This window comes from Lissotriton helveticus, chromosome 6 (genome assembly GCF_964261635.1).
Source record: "Lissotriton helveticus chromosome 6, aLisHel1.1, whole genome shotgun sequence".
Lineage (NCBI taxonomy): Eukaryota > Metazoa > Chordata > Amphibia > Caudata > Salamandridae > Lissotriton > Lissotriton helveticus.
Genome location: NC_136067.1, coordinates 726170400 through 726190656, shown reverse-complemented (window position 1 = coordinate 726190656; position 20257 = coordinate 726170400).

Genomic DNA, 20257 nt, shown 5'->3' with positions numbered 1-20257 from the left:
GTTTTGGGCTAACCACTGACTTTGAAAACATTACGTGGATTTATGTTTAGATTGTGTATCTTTATCTTATGCCACTAGCATAAAAGCCTAACTTGTATTTAATGTATGTAATTTGTTATTTTTGAATAGCATGCCCTCTACTTTTTACTGGCTTCAAACTCCTTTGGGGAAGTGAAAGGGAAAGTGAGATATGGTGTTGAAGAGGAGCTGGTGTAACCAGCCTCAGGAAATCATCACCAAAATGAATTTATTCTGATTATCATATCCATAGAGCATAACATCTTACAGTGACTAATAATAAAACTAAACTCAAAAACTAAGGGTGGGCTATTTCAAAAGCATTTAGGAATGCTAAATTAGTACTCATGTAGTACTCTTTTACATACTTTGACACACCTTTGTGGATTGGCCCAAAACGTCTAAAATTAGAATAAAATGGGAATATTAAGGTAATATTCATATACAGTTAGTACATCCTGTTCAACTTTTACTAGTAGAGTGTTGAAGTTTCGGGACTGCTTTACAAAGACATGTACGAGTACGTAAAAGAGCCCTCCTTGGGCTCCACTTTCCCTACTAATAAACTGTCTTCTGAATCAGCCCCAACAAATACAAATCTACCTACAACAACTTTAAAATCATACCTCCTACAGTATCATTTGCTTGAAATACTCACTCGAGAATGTTATTCTAGCAATTTGAGCTATTCCACAATTAGGATGACCTGTTTGCAACTTAAAAACCTCTAATACTACACATAGAGAAAAGTAAATTTGTATGCCAAAACACATATGCTATATTGCTCTTCAGTGCACTTATATAATAAAGTGTGTATTATAAAATCTATGTAAGTGTTTGCTGATTAGTCCTTTGAGAAAAGAAAAATGTGTTAAAGGCACACTGTATATTCGATTCAAAACAAGTTCAACTGGCGTTCAGCCATCAAAGTTCATAAAACATCATGTAATATCTAACTAACAATAAATATAGCCATAGAAGGTCCCCGGCCCCTGGCTTGCGTAGTACCTTGGCTAGACCCAACTGATAAGAACTCAACTTGGTTGTAGCCCAGATGCTCCTCCAGTACAAAATAGGCCTTACACTTACTCTGTCTGAAATTCTTTTTAGCCCCATATCTAACCTTAAGTGGAGCAGCGGAGTGCTAATGGGGAGGCCAGTCAGTTGACACATAAAGCAATTTTCATCTGCAACTAGGGTGGACACCTCCCTATGTCCCCACAGCAAAACACCATACAGTGCTGATCCTAATGCCTGATATTTGTAGACTTGGAGTGCTGATGAAATAGCACAAAATTGTGACACCTTGTTCATCTCCACTATTCCTTCGAAAGTTTGCTCTAATTTGACTCTACACCTTACGATATGGGTTTGCCAATTAAAGTGTTCTGTTAAAGAAACACCCAGATAATCAAAAGTGTGTACTCACTCCAGGGTTGTTCCTCTCAGCATAGGATTAGGGTAGGGCGAGTGGTATGGCAAGAATTAAAAAAAAATATATTTCATTTTAGCGATATTAACATCTATGCCCCTTAACGTGCAAACACAGTCAAATCTATCAAGAACTCTTTGGAGACCCATGGGAGACTTTGAGAGGTGCAACATATCATCGGCAATCATCTGGGCTGGCACCCTGATGTTTGCAAGGCATGGTGCGCCATACTCACAATCATCCACACAGGCTACAAGATCGTTAATGAATAGTGTAAATATTTTGCAAACCCCTCTGCCTATTGAGAAGGGATTTGTCATTGCCCCCATCTGCCACATCTGACTTGTGCAAAGTTATTAACGTGTAGTCTCATGATGGTATTCAGTAAATAATGTGGGACCCTATGTCGGCCAAGATCTGCCACAACTTAAAACGAGAAATGAGGTCAAACACTGACCTAAAGTCAATGAAAACCACATAAAGATGCCCGCCCCCTAGGTGAATGATCTTTCAGTATAACAGCTGGAGACAAAGCACCTAATCAATTCTACTGGGACTTTCTGTAAAACTAGCTTGTAGAGGGGTTAGTATCTTGGTGGCAATCATCCAATCTTGCAATCTCCTCAAATTGACCCTCGCATAAAGCTTTTGGGTACTATCAATTAAGCTTATGGTACTGTAATTTGAGGGAAGATCATGGGCACTCTTCTTAAAAATGGTAATGATGTCAGCCCCAGCTCAAGTGGGGGGGATGGTGGCTCCTTTCAATATGCTGTTAAAAATTAAAATGAAGTAGGGGGTCCAAACATCAATCCCACCCAGAAACATGTCCCCTGTACCTTATCTAGCATCGGGGATTTTATGAGGGACAATTTTCTTAATCACTTGTCTAATTTTCTCCGGGCTATAGCCTATGTCGTCCAGCTTGATGCTAGGTGGGATAGGTGAGCCTGCCATGGGTTCTGACCTGATGGAGCTACCAATGCAAATATAACTGGGAACCTGCTCAAGAGCTTCACTCTGCTTTACAGAGGAATACAAGTTGGAAAAAGGAGATACCCAATCTGACATTGTGATATGATTTTCATTAGGGAAGAACCCTTCCATTGAAGGGTTCTGGCCCATTGAAAATCAGGGTAGCCAAATGTGGAGACAGCGATTCAATTACTCCTGACTCTAATTTGTTTTCTGTGGGCCTACAATAAAGATTATTTACATAGAAAGTTAAGCTAATGCACAACAAATCAGGCAAACATGGAAACATCCTTTACAATGCAGTCATTATGACAATCTGCCTTTACATCGAAGTCATTACCCTGACTGTGACGTTACCACGAGTTCCTTTACTATGCAAGTTGTTACATGGATTTGCTTTAGGGGGAGCATTGTTGGACTGGTGTTGGATTTTAAGTCCAACACCTTCTCTACTGTTGAATAGGCTGGAGTTAGAATAGTAAGTTATACTATTCCAAGTCCAGTGCCCCCTAAGGCAAGTCGTTGTAATGACTTGCATGGTAAAGGAATGCATGGGAACGCCGCAGTTGGGGTAGAGACTGCATTGTCAAGGCGTGCGTGGTAAATGCATGTGGGGTTCCGTTATGCATCTGGCAAACCTAATTTAAATGCCCTAATATTGCACATAAAAATGGTTTTAACTTATATTGTAAGGCCCCCCAAGGGCCTACCTCTCCCTGATAAAGCAGTCTCCTTACTGTACGGTGTAAACACAGAATAGTGCAAAAACTTAAGCTACCAAGTTTCTTGGAATAAGAATATATCATGTGCATCAATAAAAGCGCACCGTTCTAGACAGGACAACTTGGACAAGAATTTTGCTACATTCCAAGAGATCAATTTACAAGTGGAGGCATTGTGAATATTATCCAGTCACCCACTCTATTGATATCACAGTGAGGGCCAGACCCGGGCCTGTCAAGTCACTCTATATCCGCCAGTAAACAAAGGATTTGAGTGCTATTGCATGCTGTCATCGAAGCTCCTCTTTACATCCAATTGCTGACCCATGGGAGACAAAGGCCTGGTTTATAAAAATACCACAAAGGCAGTAATAAAATGTTGCTGTTGTCAAACTGATTACTCATGTGCCCAAATATTAGGCACTGTACAGAATAGGGTGATCTAAAGTTGACAATAATACAATCACCTTGCAGTTCCACAGGCCCAGCACTTTCCCACCCACCCTCCTTGTCAGCAAGATATTATTTGCCATGGAAAGCAGGAAATTCCTATGGCGTCCCAGCCAAATCAAGGTCTTGTGAAACAACTCGTCCTGGGACTCCCTTTGGTCCGTTCCCAATGAGGGTACTCTGGAAAGGATTCCCACGTAGGGACAGGAGGCAGGGGGTAGATTTGTCACTGGCTGCATTCACACTTTTGCATGACCGTGAAGACCTGCAGTACCGGGATCCTGGGCAATATGTGTAGAATGTGCCTGTAGTTCGACTTGACTGTTTAAATTAAGCATGCAGCAGTGGCTTTTTTGCTTAAAGCTCAAGGTGTTAGGACCTGACTGTGGAGAATCAAGAACAGATCTTGAGATCGATGTCACCATTGAGCGGGGAAGAAGTCTAGAAGAATTTTTTTGATGTTGGCCTTGACCCACATTTTCACCAGGATTTGCAGCAGATGATGTACTTCAACCCAAAATTATTTCCAGTGATTATTTAAGATCCGCTAACATGCACTTGATAGTGTCCAACAGTGGTCTAAGTCGGTGAAAAAAAGTAGGGGAACTGTGGGTGGAGAATCAGAGGGCGGGAATAACCTGTGTATTGGGTCAGTGGGTGGAGTCAGAGGTGCGGTAGAAGGAGCAAAATTTACCAAATTTTTGTATTTGTTTCCCGTTTCACTAACCGGTTACAGCTTATTACATTATTTAATTTTACCAATGGATACACATGTTTATTTAAGGTTTAATATGAGTTATTGTCACGGGGTCCCCTGGCCGGTCCCCTGCTTGGCCCCGGATCGGCTAATGGATTCTTTGTCTTCTCCACAGGAGGACTACTGGCCCTTTAAGAATACCCGCTCTGGTCATGACGAGGTTCTTGCCTCTGGACCAGCTGACTTCGGGAACCAATCAGGAGCGGGATGGGGACTTAACAGGGAGGATCCGGAAGACGCCGGGTCGCGGATGGAAGACTCGTGGGAAGCTGCGGTTCAACGCCAGGAGAAGAAGAACGCGAGCTGGAGTACCGAGGACGAGACCAAGACAACCGAAAAGGAGGACGGGACCCAGGCGGCGGAATCCTGCACGGGAGCCGACACAGCGAGGGCAGAAGGCGCCAGGACAGAACCGGATGTGAGGCAGAGACCGGCAAAGGAGACGCCAGGAGGCCAACGATACCGTGTATCGCCCAGCCACGCAAAGGAGGACGCGTGGCTCACCCAGGTGCGTGCTCGTTTGGGTTCGCTATTCCGAGCTAAGAAGGGCGGGAGCGAGTAGAGAGACGGGAGGGGAGGTCTGTCAATACTGCCTTTGTAGTACCGGGATATCTCACCGGACCTCTCGAGCACTGTGCACGGGTGCCTGGTTAGACGCATTTGATGGTGGCGGTTCTGACTGTTCCCCTCACTCCCTTCCCCTACCTTCTGAGAGCGTGACCAGTACCTTGTAGCCTCGTTGTTTTCTTTGTGTTTCCCTACATGCTCTGGGACGCTCGGACATCCGCCACAATACCTGACGCTGAGGACACCAAGGAAGGACCCTGGACCCTCACTGTGTTTTTGTTTGAGAACTCTAACTTTGTGTTATCCACAATAAATAACGTTAACTCGACCCCCTTCAGTGTTGGCTACTTACCTTCTTGTGACCCAAAGGTGACAGTTATTGACATTAAAATACATTCACAAATTGGGATACGTTTCCAATCATAGAATGTCCCAAATATCCTTACAAGTGGAATCACAAGCCATTTGTCTCTGAGCCTTGCAGGTTCTGCCATCAGAACTTCTCCTCCCTTTTTCCACAAGAGCAGTTCCCACATGAATGGAAAAATATCCTAGTTTGCAAATGTTTTCCACATAAGTATGACTCTGCCATATTTGCCACATAATACATCATCTGCTGCATAATCTGATGATTTTAACTAATAAATTGTTTATAGCGCAAATGGATCAAAAGTTACTAAAAAATGTGACTTGTGTTGCTGTGAAGTGGAGGGCCCTTTGCAAAGGTTAACTGGTTACCTTTCTCACTGCTGCAGTTGTAAGTCCCACTGGCACCAATAAGGAAATATATTTGCAGAGACTGATAGCATGTTAGAAAATGTCAAAATGATAAAGTATCAGAAAATTTACAGCACCGCTAATACCCGTGTAGGGTGTGAGAGCACTTTACCTCACACATATTACACAGAGACAATTATTCATATGTGTGTAAATCACTGTATAGGGAATGTTTCATAAGACAAAGGACTACAAGGTGTAGGAACCACATGACAACCATACTAGTGAGCAGTATTGGTAATAGTGATTGGTCTGGAGAAACAAACTCAGAATTTAAAAATGTAATACCATGGTTGGGGGTTCTCTTAAATAATCAGAATTGATATCTACCCAAATGAACCCTTTTTTGCAACATTAGGGGAATCAAAGACTGGGGGGAAAAAACATAACGCTCTAATTTATATCTTGCAATTTGCATGCAGCTCTTACATGACATTTAATAGCTCAATGTTCTATGTTAGCATCTTTACTTATTAACTGCAAGTAACGGTCTCTCTGACAAAATCAGTAACCCACTGACCTATTTACATTATGTGCAATTTGTGAACTGCATTGTACATGTTCTTAGCAGCAGGCAATTAACCCTGTGGCTTCCTTTCCATGAGTAAAAATGTCCACTAGACAAAACACAAACTCTCTGTACTAAGAACATTAACACTGGCGAGGAAGGAGGCAGCAAATGCTTTTAAAACCATATTATACTTGCAAACATGACATCCCCACCTGCAGTCAGCGCTAGCCGCGGTCTGTGCAGGTAACAGAGGTGGGGCCAGGTAAGGGGGGATTTTGAGGGACAATGCTGAGGGAAAATTTATTATTTATTTAATTTTCCTTCTGCCTCATTCCTTGAAATCCCCCCTTATCCGGCCCTCTGCCCCACCGCTGTTACTTGCACGGACCGCAGCTTGTCAGCACCTGGTGCGGTTGCACTGCCCTAGAGCCACCCTGCTCTAGGGTCCTCACTGAACACCATAATGCCCCACTGAGAGAAACGTGCACTGCACTGACCCACTATAAACACCTGGATGTGACTCAATTCAAATTACGCACTAACAAGAGTAATATGGTGCCTAACATTTTTTTTACAACATCCCAGAAAAAGCAAACACTCATAGGGAATGCAAGATTAAGTAAAGCATGTGAAATGTAAGGAGGAACAACATGGGTACCTTTTTCTTTTTATACTCATTATTCAGAAATTAGTGAGTGCTTTTGCCTGAAATGTTAAGGCCATGACTACAGGGCCCGGATGAGACCTGTTTCAATGCCCACTCCTTACAAACGTGAACACACAGCTGCTGTACACATTTTGTTTTCCAATTTACCCATCAAGTGGGTATTTCAGTACCTCCAGGAATAGTGCACTTTCTCACCAAGGGGAAACAATGTTGTTCAAAGAGAGATGAGAAAACAAAGGTAGAGCTTCACTGGCAAACATTGTAAAGTGGCTCTAATGTGTTTAGGTGTGAATAAAATGATCTGGCCAACTTGCAACCACTCTGTCTTGCTTTAGTTAGTTATTTTTCCTATTTTGAATTATTTATTTTTCTTCACCCCGAGGCTGCACCTAGAAATTGAAAAAAAGTTAGAAAAAGAGGATGTTTCCAGCAAAAGTGTTTTTTTTTTGGATGGGAGCAAATAAACAAAAGGAGGAAAGAGAAGGTATGGGAATACCTGTTACTTGAAGTCTCGGTTTTCACTAAATGAGGAGGAGTGAGACAGAAAGAGAGGGAAGAGGGGGAACAAAGAGAGGTGGTCGCTGCCAGCAGCAGGAGAACTGGACTCTGCCTGTGTCTTCTCTGGGCACGAAGGAAAAGACAGAGTCCTTTTCTTCTCTGCCCGTACCGCCCGTCCCCAAAAGCCGAGCCTTAACTATCGCAGTGCCATGCCAATCCCGCCCACTTCGACCACTGGCGTCCAACGGTATGAGAAACGGAGACAATTCCTCCTGCAAACGTTCCTTTACCATGTCTTAACAGCCCTCAATCCGGCTCCTTACCTCGGAGCAGTCTAATGAGTACCCCACACTTTTCTCCCCTAATGGTGGGTTAGTTCAGTCTGTGGCTCCAATACAGCATGGTGAGAAAGTTAGCCTGTGTGGTCGTTTTCCCTGATCGGGCTTGGTCGTCTGTTTTAGATGCTTGACCAGTACTGGGGGGAGGGTTCAAACTGTCCGTGGAGAAAAACACCATAATGGGGTGTGCAGGGCCTGGCTTTTGCACAGGTGAGGGCAATGATGTGTGGTCGACATGCTCAAGGAGGAGCAGATAGAGAGAAGGGAGTGGGGATTTGCTTTTTAGGCCCGTCACATTAGAATAACTGAGAGAAAGTCTTTGTTCTGTGACATCAATCTTATTGCTTATAAAGCTCACGGCTCACTGAATCATTCTATCAATCGAAGTAGATGTAGCTGGAGGTGCTTAGCCCTTCTCCCTCATTTCTCTTCCAATTTTGTTTGCATTAATCACGAGCCCAGCATATACACTTATATGATAAATGGTATGTGATGGCTAAAAGGAAGGACACATTCCTCAAATGTGAACACCCAACGGGGTGGCTGATCCCAGGCTCAGACAGTCATGGACGAGTGCACCACTGGCCTGGGCTTCACCTGGGCGTGGCCCGCACGCAACCCATGTGGTAAGATGGGGGATTGCACTTTACAGCACTGTCAAAAGGTTGCAGGTGTGCACGGTGATGATGGGGCCACCTCCTGGGGCAACGGGCACTCTGGTAGATGAAGCCACAAATCCCCCCCTCCAAGACTCACAAGGGTCCCACATGGCAGGACGGGGGAATCATGTTTTAATAGAGCTGTCAAAAGAATGCAAGTGTGCACCTTGATGATGCGGCTGCCTCCTGAGTCTGCAGGCACTCTGGTGCATGAAGTCACAAACTCCTTTATAGCGCTGTCAAAAGGATAGAGGTGAGCATGGTAATGCTGAGGCTGTCTCCATGGGGCCGCAGTGTGGTAAAGGCACATTGTATCTCATGGTTGATCCCTTTCTCTTTTCTCGTTAAACCGATACTTGTTCTCTGTCCCTTTTTTCCTTGAATAGATGTTTTGTCACTGTGCCTATTTGTTATTGTATGTAGGTTCATGCCCCTGTCCTTAATCGATATGTGTACAAGAAAAAGACCATGATTGACATTCAAAGAGGACTATGATGTCTGGGCCCTTTTCCATGATCTTAACATATATTGCTCTCATGATCCATGCCAAATAAATATACTTTGAAACCACTGTCACTGTCAATCAACCAGCTATTAGCTTGAATATTATGAGATCTCTTCTTTGCATTGACATATGCACCTTACCTAACAGACGACTCAACGAGAGACTTGTGATGACTGGATATAACAGATATAAAAATATGAAATGCTCTATAGTTTCCTTACTCTTTTAGCAACACTTACCCATAATGTTACTTACAAGACATCCTACGTAGGGCTTATATCCCAAATTAATATGTCATGGTTGATTTCAAATAGTTAAACAAATAGCCCAAGTCAAATTAGGATTATCTACCTTGCAATTTAAACACCAGGTAAGTCAGTCATACTGGAGCATGTACCATCTGTTAATGCTCTGTGCTCAGTTTTAGATCCGTAATCTTCATTCATCGTGTGCACAACAGAACATGTTAATAATGCTGAATAGCACCAATCAGTGGCGTATGGAAAATGTAGCCCCCCCCATGCAAGGGATGGTGATGGGGCCCATCACAATGCCCATACCCTTGAGATGAAAAGCTGAGGTCCCTCCCCTTTATGTTTAGATGACCTGGGGCCTACTGCACCGTGGCAGATACATGGGTGTCCGTTCTCACCCTGGCACCAATATCCTTGCAGTTGGAAGACTTAAACATGGAAATATTGTTGCATGTTTAAGCAAAGGCCACAACTTGCACTAGTTATGGTGAGTTCTACCTTTAGTCCTTCTCGGTAAAGGAGAAGTTTGTGGTGGCATTATAAGTTAATCCAAAAACATTGGTTTTAATGCTACCTTACAGCTCCAACATGCTGGGCGCTATAGGAATAGAAACTGGTAGAATCAGAAGTTGTTTAAGACATCTTCTTTCATAGATGATCTACCCTGAAGTTCTCACATAACCTCATCCTCTCCTTCATACTTGGCTTCAGGATAACTCACCTTTATAACATTCAGTAGTTGGTCCCACAGCCGTTTCACGCCACCTGGTATTAAATGTAACAGTATTTACATGGGTCATTTCAGCTTTCATGACTGGGTCTGTCCAATCACCTTAACTGTTATTTCAAATCCCTTTGTAATCAAAAGAAGTTACTCTTTTGAGCACCGTTTGATACCAAGATATCACTTAGTACTCTGGGCCCTAATTTTGTTCTGGAGGATCTGTAGTTCCCTTTTTTTCATGATAGTAAAGCATCTCATCTCCATATAGGAACATTGGAAAATGGGTGCCTGAGCGAGGCCAAACACTGTGTTGAATGATTTTAATTGTTAAAATAAAGCAATAATAAACAGCTTAAATAAATCCAGTCCCAGAAAACAGACTCTCTGAACTCCTTGGCTGACAGGAGAGCTGCTTGGAATTTCCTCAAAACTCACACAGACATAATTGTTGAAGTAAAAAGAGCCTGATTTAAAAGGTGACCCTTATTATATCCATCAGAGTGGTGGAAGACTGACAAATATAGTATTCACGCTGACCCCCTTGTGATCTCCATGAGATCCCGAAATGGGAGTCTGCAAACCAGGTTTTAAGGTACTTTGTTTAGCGGGCCTAACTGGGTTCCTGTAGCCAGCCCACATTCCATTGTGGTTGGCCAGAACTTGTGCCTTTGTCCTGGTTCGGCACAACTAGATCTCCACAGCTGGCACTTTGTGCTTTTTGCATATCTCCGGTTCTAATGATTGGATTTTTGTCTTTTTGTCTTGTTGTGTTTATTAAAAAAACCTCTTTTTTCTTACTTGGTATGGGATTCCTGTTGTGTGTAGTTTTTCACTATATTACTGTATTAAGAGTTGCACAAATGCTTTACACATTGCCTCTAAGTTAAGTCTGAAGTCTGTGTGCCCAGCTACCACAAGGTTGAGCGCAGGTTAATTTAGGGATGGCGTGTCCCTCACCCTGACAAGGATTGTGGTTTCTGCTTGACCAGGGCTCACACCCCAGTTAACCAACAACCCAATTTCGTACAACAGCACTCTGTACCACTCCACTTTCTGCCACTCTACTCAATGCCACTCCACTGTACCCCACTTCAGTCTATGGCACTGAACTCTACTCAACTCCATTCCACTCTTCGTCATTCTACGGCACTCTCCTCTGTGCCACTATGCTTTCCGACACTCTATTCTATGCTACACCCCAGTCAATCAAGAACCCCAATTTCTTACAGTCTGCCTGCCACAGAATAAAGTGGGTGGCTCAAGGGTTTGTCAGACAGTGTACTCTGTCGCAGTTGAGCTGGAGTACTATGTTTGTCAAACTCTAAATAAGGCCTACAATTTTAATTTCCTCTATGAGGCAATTTGGTGATGCTACCATTGACAAATCTTGCCAAAGCATACCCCATTGAATCAATCAATGTCAGAATTCAAGTCAATAAAATATTAGTGGAGGATCACAAGGATTCTACACTGTCATGGGAGCAAATTGATGAAGCGTGATGAGAACAGCGAGCCTCGACAATGGAAGAATGAATATTCAAACATAGATGAAAAGGCTTCAGTAATGGTATGATGTTTGGATATAAAAAATAAGTATAAGGATGAGCTAACAGATAACAAAGTGTCAGACAGAGGGATTAAAAACAGCACCAGTAGTGTGCAAGGAAAGAACACTTGATATAGTACTGAAGGAAAGATGTTGTATTGTCAGGTGAAATTGACAAGTGATTTAGATATTTAAGCTATAGTTACTGTTCGACAACCTGTGAGACCTTCCACTAAGTGTAAGGGGCTGGAACACGATTTCCTATAACCAAACTGTAAAATTTACACGTGAGGATTGGTGCTGAATTGCAATTGGGAGGGAAATAGGTTTTAGATGTTTTTAACACCATGACAATCTGTGGCGTATTTCATCAACATGATATGGCAAACTCAGTAAACACGAACAGTGAAGTTGGAAATGTGAAAGTAGGCCCTGAGTCATTGCTGGGATAGTGGGAATATAGATGAGCAGAGGGGCTTGGAGTATAGATAACATAATCTATGCTAGAAGGAAACTGCTGTCATTACATGTGAGACGCCTAAATGCATTTTAAGCTTTTTGGCTTACTTAAAGTGACAAGAAATTATAATAGCTATGCTCCAGGAAACCTATTATTGATGTGGGGAGTGATGAAACTCTGCAAAATGTGGAGAAGGCAAAATGTGTGGCTTCATACTAACATTTCTCCAGAGGTGTACTTACATGAGTCACTACCAGTGTGCCATGCCGGTCTCATTGCTGCAATTGATTCTAGTGCAGATAAGTATTTTATGGCACAGACACCTACTTTGAACCATAAAGCAGAGGCTCCAACAGACCAAGCTTTTGCAGCATTCATGCAGGAGTTTATAATCAGCTCTTCCAATTTAATGAAAATTGAATGGGAAGCAGGGCTGTAGAATAAGAGACCTTCAAGGTTGCACTTAGAAGGGACTATCTAGTATAAGTCTGTTGCACTAAAATGCAATGACGGTACATGCTCCAAGAGATGAAATCAACACTCTTGGACCTGAAAAATAGAATGTGATGGCTCAAGTCAAAATTGTGCAACTTACAGAAGTAATTAGACTGATAGAAGGAACTGAACTGTGATTAAATTGGACTAAAACTCATATAATGTGCAGAAAACTGCTCCACATGGAAAGGGGCCATATAGGATGCAAGCAAGTATGGTTATTAAAGAGGAAGAAGTCTCAATCCTATATTGTGTGCCTGGGGAAAGAGGTGGGACTTGACACAATCACCCAGCTGGTGATAAATGATAAATGTAAAGAATACCTGATGGAAGGTCTCAGACACCCACATGTAATGGACAGACAGAACATAGAACACTGAGATTTGACGAGGATGCCGAGATTGATGGATAAATAATGCAATAGATTAGAAACCCCACTTAAAAATTTAGGTCATTGATTTTTTTCATGATATGCTTCATAGTAGAATGCTGGGCCGTGATGGCATCCCAGTAGACCTGAATGAGTTGGCATCTCGACCATTAGTACATAAACATAATCAGCGGTATGAGGAGGTATGGTCAAGTGGCTGCCCACCACTCACTATGAGAGAAGCATTGATCAGTCTAATCCCGAAGCAAGATAAGGACCCAGTGCGGATTTCTTCATATGGCCCATTGTTAATGTTGAATACAGATGTAAAGATTCTATGAAAAATATTGGCAAATAGGACTTTGAGAGTGGAGGCCACACTGATCCACAATGACACATCTGGGTTTATCTTGGGTAGAAGTACTATGTGCAATATTAGGTGGCCTACGTAATTCTGACCTCCCTGTCCTCATTCAAAGATGCCTGTGTTAGCAACACCAGACTTCAATCATATGTTTGATACAATAGGTTGGGAGAGTAGATAATGGATGCTGTGGTAGATAAGCTTTGGACCAAGTTTCCTTGGATGGATCAAGGTATTACACAGGGTGGTTGTGCCTAGCATACCAACAGATGGGTGGATATGAAATGGAAGGACTTAAGAATTTACAGCTGACAGGGATGAACGTTGTCTCCATTGTTGTTCGAATTGGCCATAGAGCCACTGGCACGTAGTGTTTGGCCTATTGGGACATACTAGGGGAAAGGGTCACATGTTATCGCACTATATCTGGATGGGGTATTTGAAGGATCCTGAACAGTTTGTCCTACTCCTTCATCAAGAGCTTGATAAATATTGGGAAGCAGGCAGTGTGCTTACCAATTGAAGGAAGTCAAAATTGTAGGTAATAGGTTGTCTGAAGGGGTGCAACAAGCTCACTCTAAGTGCTGTGGGTATTAAATGGAAAACAAGGACCTTCCAGTATTTGGGAGTTGGGGTTTAACATGGCAAAGTGGCACAATACATATCATGCAACTCACCTGGATTTAGTCCGCAGAGATGATGCTGGAGTTCCTATCTCTCCTAGGGTGGAGTCTGACCAGAGGACTTGTAACCGTGAATCAACTACCACAAACTGAGAGGGAAGCCCCCTCTTACAAGTAGAACACCTTATCGCATGTTTCACATATAAGGCACTGACAAACATTTTGTACTGTCTAACTTCAGGTGACCATCGTAGCTCCTGCCCGGCCACTACAGGTGTTACTGAGGACCCTGTGATACCGCCAAAGTGCTAAATATCCGGGTCCCGGAAGGAGAATCATGAGGTTTGTCCGTTGAATTTAGACAGTAGAAACTGAGAGAGAAGCCCCACCTTACAAGTAGAACACCTTATCGCGTGTTTCACCTCAGGGCCGGACTGGCTACCGGGCAGTTTGGAATGCTGCTGAGCTGGGGGGTGATTTCGTTCATGCAGACCTGCGTTGGTTGGACAGACCACACGCAGGTCTCCATGAACGAAATCAGCCCCCACCGCAGTGAAAGCAGCCCCCAGCTCGGCAGCATTCCAAACTGCCCGGTAGTCAGTCCGGCCCTGTTTCACATATAAGGCACTGACAAACATATCCCTTATAGCACCCTATCACATAGGTCCTGATGAAAGCCAGTTTTATATAAGAGGCCTGGCTGAAACTAGTTGACCATATTGGACGTGGGAGACCGACAGTCCCTCCCACCACGTCCAAAAAGCCCTGTTTTTAAAACTGCCTCGGCCCCACCAATAAGTTAACCTTTGGGACCACTAGGACAGCATTTTAACCTCACTCAAAACAACTTCACCACACACACACCTAAAAAACCCAGCTCCGCTGTAATCAGGCGCCGTAGCACACCTGAGGTGCACTCGGTACCTCGGGTGGGGCCCGATGATAAATCATGCCACCGACTAGGTTGGTGGGTGAGGGCCTTCAAAAAAAACCTATGAGGTATCCCAGAACAAACACATAGTTCATACACAACCAAGGTAGCTAGCTCTTCTTGATTACTACATACTTTTATTAAGGCAGACAGGCTATCCATCGCATTTGTGACAGAGTATCCCATCTCTCAAACTGTAAATCAGACCTTAAGCTGGGTGTAAATTACCCATAAAGAAAGCCATTACGAATCACCTGCTTGAGTGGGGTATTCCTGAGTTGCATATAATAGAGAGGTATCCTGCCCATACATTATGTCTGATGTGTAATGGATTGATCCTTACATCTAGAAAAAACTTAGTGACTTGTCTGCATGTGTATTCAAACACAATGGTTCAACATAGGACACTGCTATATTTTGTGTACTTCTCATATTTGCACAGAATGTATTTATAATCTCAACAGTTTAAAGCATACAGCATGCCATTCTGCCTGATCATGTTTTGTTTTCCTTTAAAGTATGTTATTTGCACACTAAGCGAATGAAATTATTTTACTACATTTATTCACAGCATAAACATTGATTTGTGATTGCATAACTCTGAATGGCAACATTATAAATGACTTTTTAACCAGGGTTTTTTTTTTATTATTAGCGAACAAGTGGCTTCCTCTCTGAGAGGCAGTGTACGTTCCCTGCATGATAGAGATTAATGCACGAAGCTATGCAGGAAACTGGCTCATTGATTCCGTTGCCTTTGTATTTGTCTTCCTTACGTGACGTGCAGGAGCGCAGACAATGGGCGAGCTGCAGGTTTTTCGGGGACACCTAGCCTTACACACCAGATGCCGCATTAGTCCAGGCTTTAGTACCAGAAGTGAATGTGTGTTGTCACTTTAAAGAGCGCAGAGAGGATGTCGGGAAAATTGGAAAGCGCTGCTACTGTCTTCATTTATTTTCACTGTTTTTAAGGGGTCGTTTCAAAGACAGGGATCTGGGACACTATTGGAAAACAGTCTCGAATTCAAGGTCACGTGGTAGACTCGTGTGGCTACAACACCCCTCTCTTTAATTAGGATTATATGATATTAAAGCAGGGACGTTGCTTGGTCAGTAAAATCAGAGGGGGACGTTTCAGATTTTCCCACAACCACTCTGGCATATATGGTAAAATACATCATATGCAGGGCTTCAAGTGGGATGAAAAAATGGGGGGCGGGCGGGGTCTCTCAAAGGGGCGTGGCCAGTGTAATTAAGGGGCGTGGTGTAAAACAGTTCAGCGAAAAATCTGTTCTTTGCATAGGGTACAGCCAGACTGGCATTTTGCACGCACACCAAGTAACGTTACACCTACAACAAGCCAGTAACATTACACCTACAACAAGCCAGGACTTTTGGCATTGTCAATTGCTGCTAGTTGCATAAGATAAAAAAGCAGCAACTGTGGCTCCGTTGTATATACTTTTGAAAATGCTTCAGTTCTGAATTGATGGGACTGTGAAAGAATTACAACGAGCCTCTTTGAAGTTACATCAAAGGCAGTAACAGGGTACTGCTGCAGAGTTAAGATTTTTTTTCCACCAAGACTGCGACCCATCTCATCACCTGCTCTTTAGAACTACTGGGGCTGAGCACCAGCAGGACCTGGCCCACCTAAAGCCCTGATTGTATGACAACCATGGCGCACTAGAGGGGAGAAAGAGGCAGTGGAAAGGCTAACGAATCTGGATTGGTCGGGGTACTAACTGGGGAAAAAAACTGGGTTGTCAAATAACATTTTCGAAGACTATCAAAACAGAGAGGGAGAAAGTGTGTGTGTGCATTTTTGTCTGTGTATGTAAACATTCCTGGTTAAATCTGACAGACACCTCACTGTTCCCAACTGAAAGCGTCTATACCTAACTATTTACCAGAAAATACATTTATTAGGAGAGTAACGCTCCTCCCTGGTAGTAAAGAATAGGGAGAGGGGCTAATAGAAAAGTGCAGAGTGCATCATACATTTCTGTGGTGGAAGTTTTTCTTATTTATTTGTTTAACACCACCTACGAAAAAGATTTAACATTTTGCATATTAATCCCCGCCATTTGCATTTAACTTATAAATGTATAGGAGAGTAGTTTGTTTGATCTTTATATAATAAAAAGCACGAGTGCATGAGTGACAAACTCATGAGAGTGCCATCCATGCTCATTTCCCAGTGATGTGCCAATACTTTATTTGGGTGTTTGGACAAATACCTTAGCACAAATAAATGCTTCTTATATTTAAAGTACCTTCGAAAGCGAGTGTTGTGATAGGTTAGTGGGAATAAGAAGGAGACAGAGAACAGAGAGAGAGAGAGAGAGAGAGAGAGAGAGAGAGAGAGAGAGAGAGAGAGAGAGAGAGAGAGAGAGAGAGAAATAAGTGATAGAGGTGAATACATTGGGAGAGTTAAAGGAAACAGCAAGAGAGAAAGAACGGGAGAAGTGGAAGGAGGAAGAGAAAGCTAGGAAAAGAGAGAGACAGGGAGAGAGAAAGATAGATAAAGACTGGAAGAGAGGAGGACTACACAGAGGGATACAGAGGGGCAGAGGGAGAAGAGAAAAGAGCATAGAGAGATAAAGGTAGAGGGGAGGAAAGAAGTAGGACAGAAGTGGATAGAAAACAAAAACGCTGATGGGGTAGAGAGTTAGAAAGAGAAAGATTAGGTAGAGAGAGAGAGAGATGGGGCTGTTCTGAAAAATGTTCTGACAGAGTCAAGGTGATGGGCATTTGGAGCTGCCCTGCTATCCATCAGCGCCCCGTGCCAGGCGCACTCCATCACAGGCAGCAGCCTCATGAATTTATGCATCAAGCTGTGCAGCCAGTCGTGCCGAGGGCTTTGGTGACAAGTGAAATTGCTGTGCGCCTCATTTAGCTGTTTATTGCGCCGGAGTAAGTGTTGCAGCTGTCATCCTGAGATGGGATGATAGTGCTTGTTAATAGACAGGACAGGCACATAATGATGGAGACCCACAGCAAGAAATGCTCATCTGCCAATAGGCTCTTTGCAGCATCACAAACAGACACGAAGTTTGCGATCAAAAGCCACGCGCTAAGAAAATACTGAGGAGCCAGGCTTTTTTTTTAACATGTCTAACAATAGGGATTGAACTTTAAAGAAATGAATCCTCGCAGATTGCAGAGCGTCTTTTTTTCGCGTTAAGTGCCTTTCAGAAGGTTGCAAAATTATACCAACAGGTATACTTTTCCCCGACTTCGTGAAAATGACATCTCTTCTTTTGAAAGGGGAAAATAGAGGTTTCAGTTACCAGGTGAAGCGCATTCTTCACGGATGTTAACTACAGTCTAATATGATCAGCTTCTGTAATAGCGGGTAGGATAATTTGAAAAATTCTGCTTGCAAGAAGAGAGAGCATGCCACGATTTCCAGGAAATGTGAGATGATGGCATTTGAACAGGTGAAATCTGTATTTCTTTTTAAGATTTTAACTTGCAACACCAAAAGGCAATTGTAACAAACACATTCTGTATGGGAAACTCAGAAGAATTTAAAGTTTTTGCAAGCTACTAAGATTAACTGCAAAAGGTTGAGCTTTCACTTACATTACCAGCTAAGTCTATTTCAGCCTTATTTAAAGTTTGTCGATGGGATATTCTGTCTCAATCATAAAGGATATCCCAATCCGCCGCATTACAAGTGCATTGTATCCTATGGCACTTATAACAAGGTGTAATAACTTCACAATTAAAATCATCTGTCAGATTCTATCAGGCTGCACTGCCTTAATACACCTTGGGTTTAAATCCAATGGACCAATTTCTTATATAAATTTTCTTCACCTTAACCTTTATCTTTGTTTAAAGGTACGTATTTTCGCCATTTACTCTCGTTTTCTCTTCAATTCATTATATTTAAATGAAGGTGTACAAAAATAGAGTGATTTAGCTAACTTTATCCTCTTTCATAAAACATGTTATTTGAATTAAAAGAACAAGATATTTCAGTTATAAACCAACAACTTAATAACCACATGATTTACACCATGCATTTAAACATGTTCAGGCCCTGCTGGCTTACTCATATCATTCGTATGCCCTATTTTTGTACATTATAGATGCCCCTCAAGAAGGGAATTAGCTTCCCGATGCATCGGGCGACTTTTAATAAATTTCACAGCTTGTGGAACCCACTTCTGACTCCTGAGATTTTGTGAGACACCTTCGTTTAAATATAATGAATTGAAGAGAAAACGAGAGTAAATGGCGAAAATACGTACGTTTAGACAAAGATAAAGTTATAGTGAAGAAAATTTATATAAGAAATTGGTCCATTGGATTTAAACCCAAGGTGTATTAAGGCAGTGCAGTCTGAGAGAATCTGACAGATGATTCTAATTGTGAAGTTATTACGCCACAGCGCTACAGAGACGAAGCGCGATGCAGGTCCGGTACGCCACCATAAGCACAATTGATAAAAAAGGATTACAACATGGAGCACTTGGAGTGCATCTCTTTCCCTTGAACTGCATTACTTATAACAAGGTGGACATGATATGTCCACATTATGATGGAATGTCCTGTCTGCCATACCCACAAATAAGCCCTCAAGGCCCTGATCTAAAGTTTGATGGGCGTCACTTTATCACAAATGTATTATTTATCTTACTACAAGTGTCATAAGTTATAACGCACTTGTAATAAGTTGTCATAAGTTATAAAGCACTTGTAATGTCCTATTACGTATGGTAATCTTCATTACTCCAGGTCCCGTAGTCCTCGACACCTTCATCACAAATGAGATGTACTATCTCTCTGACAGAAAAAAAGAAAGAAGGAATGCTGGACTTACCCCCACCCCCCCTCCCGCCGGGAGTACAAAAGGGTACATGTCCCAGCAGACCCTCTGAAATACCAAGCCCAAGATGAAGGCCGGCACAAAGGGAGGGAGGGAGGGAAGTCATGAAGGTGTCGAGGACTACGGGACCCGGAGTAATGAAGATTACCATACGTAATCGGACATTACCCCCAGGTCCCTCCGTCCTCGACACCTTCATCACAAATGAGACATACCAAAGCAGCAACCCGGCATTCATCCACAAGAAAAAACATAACAAACCACCAGGACAGCAAAGAAAACCCAGAGATTTATTGTAGAACACAGAAATCAAGGGCGAGCACAACCCAACACCCCTAAAGCAAAACCGCCCTCCACACCCAGCAAATTGGGAAAGCGATAATGCTGGATGAAAGTATTGGGAGGAGCCCAAGTGGCCGCCCTACAAATCTCAGAGAGAGGAACACCCCGGACCTCAGCCCAAGACGCCGCCACCCCTCTAGTAGAACGACCCTGGACACCCACCGGAGGAGGGGAACCAGAAAGAGAGTAGGCCAAAGAAATGACCTGCTTCAGCCATCTACCAATCGAGACAGAGGAAGCCTTGTGGCCACGGGAAGCAGCCCCAAAGGAGACAAAAAGGGAATCCAAAACACGAAAGGCAGAAGTTCGCTCCAGATACACACGCAGAGCCCTGCACACATCCAGCAAGGACCAACAAGGACCCCCCGGGGAATCAAAATCAGGGCCCAAAGCAGGCAAGACCAACTCCTGGGCCCGGTGAAACTGAGAAGC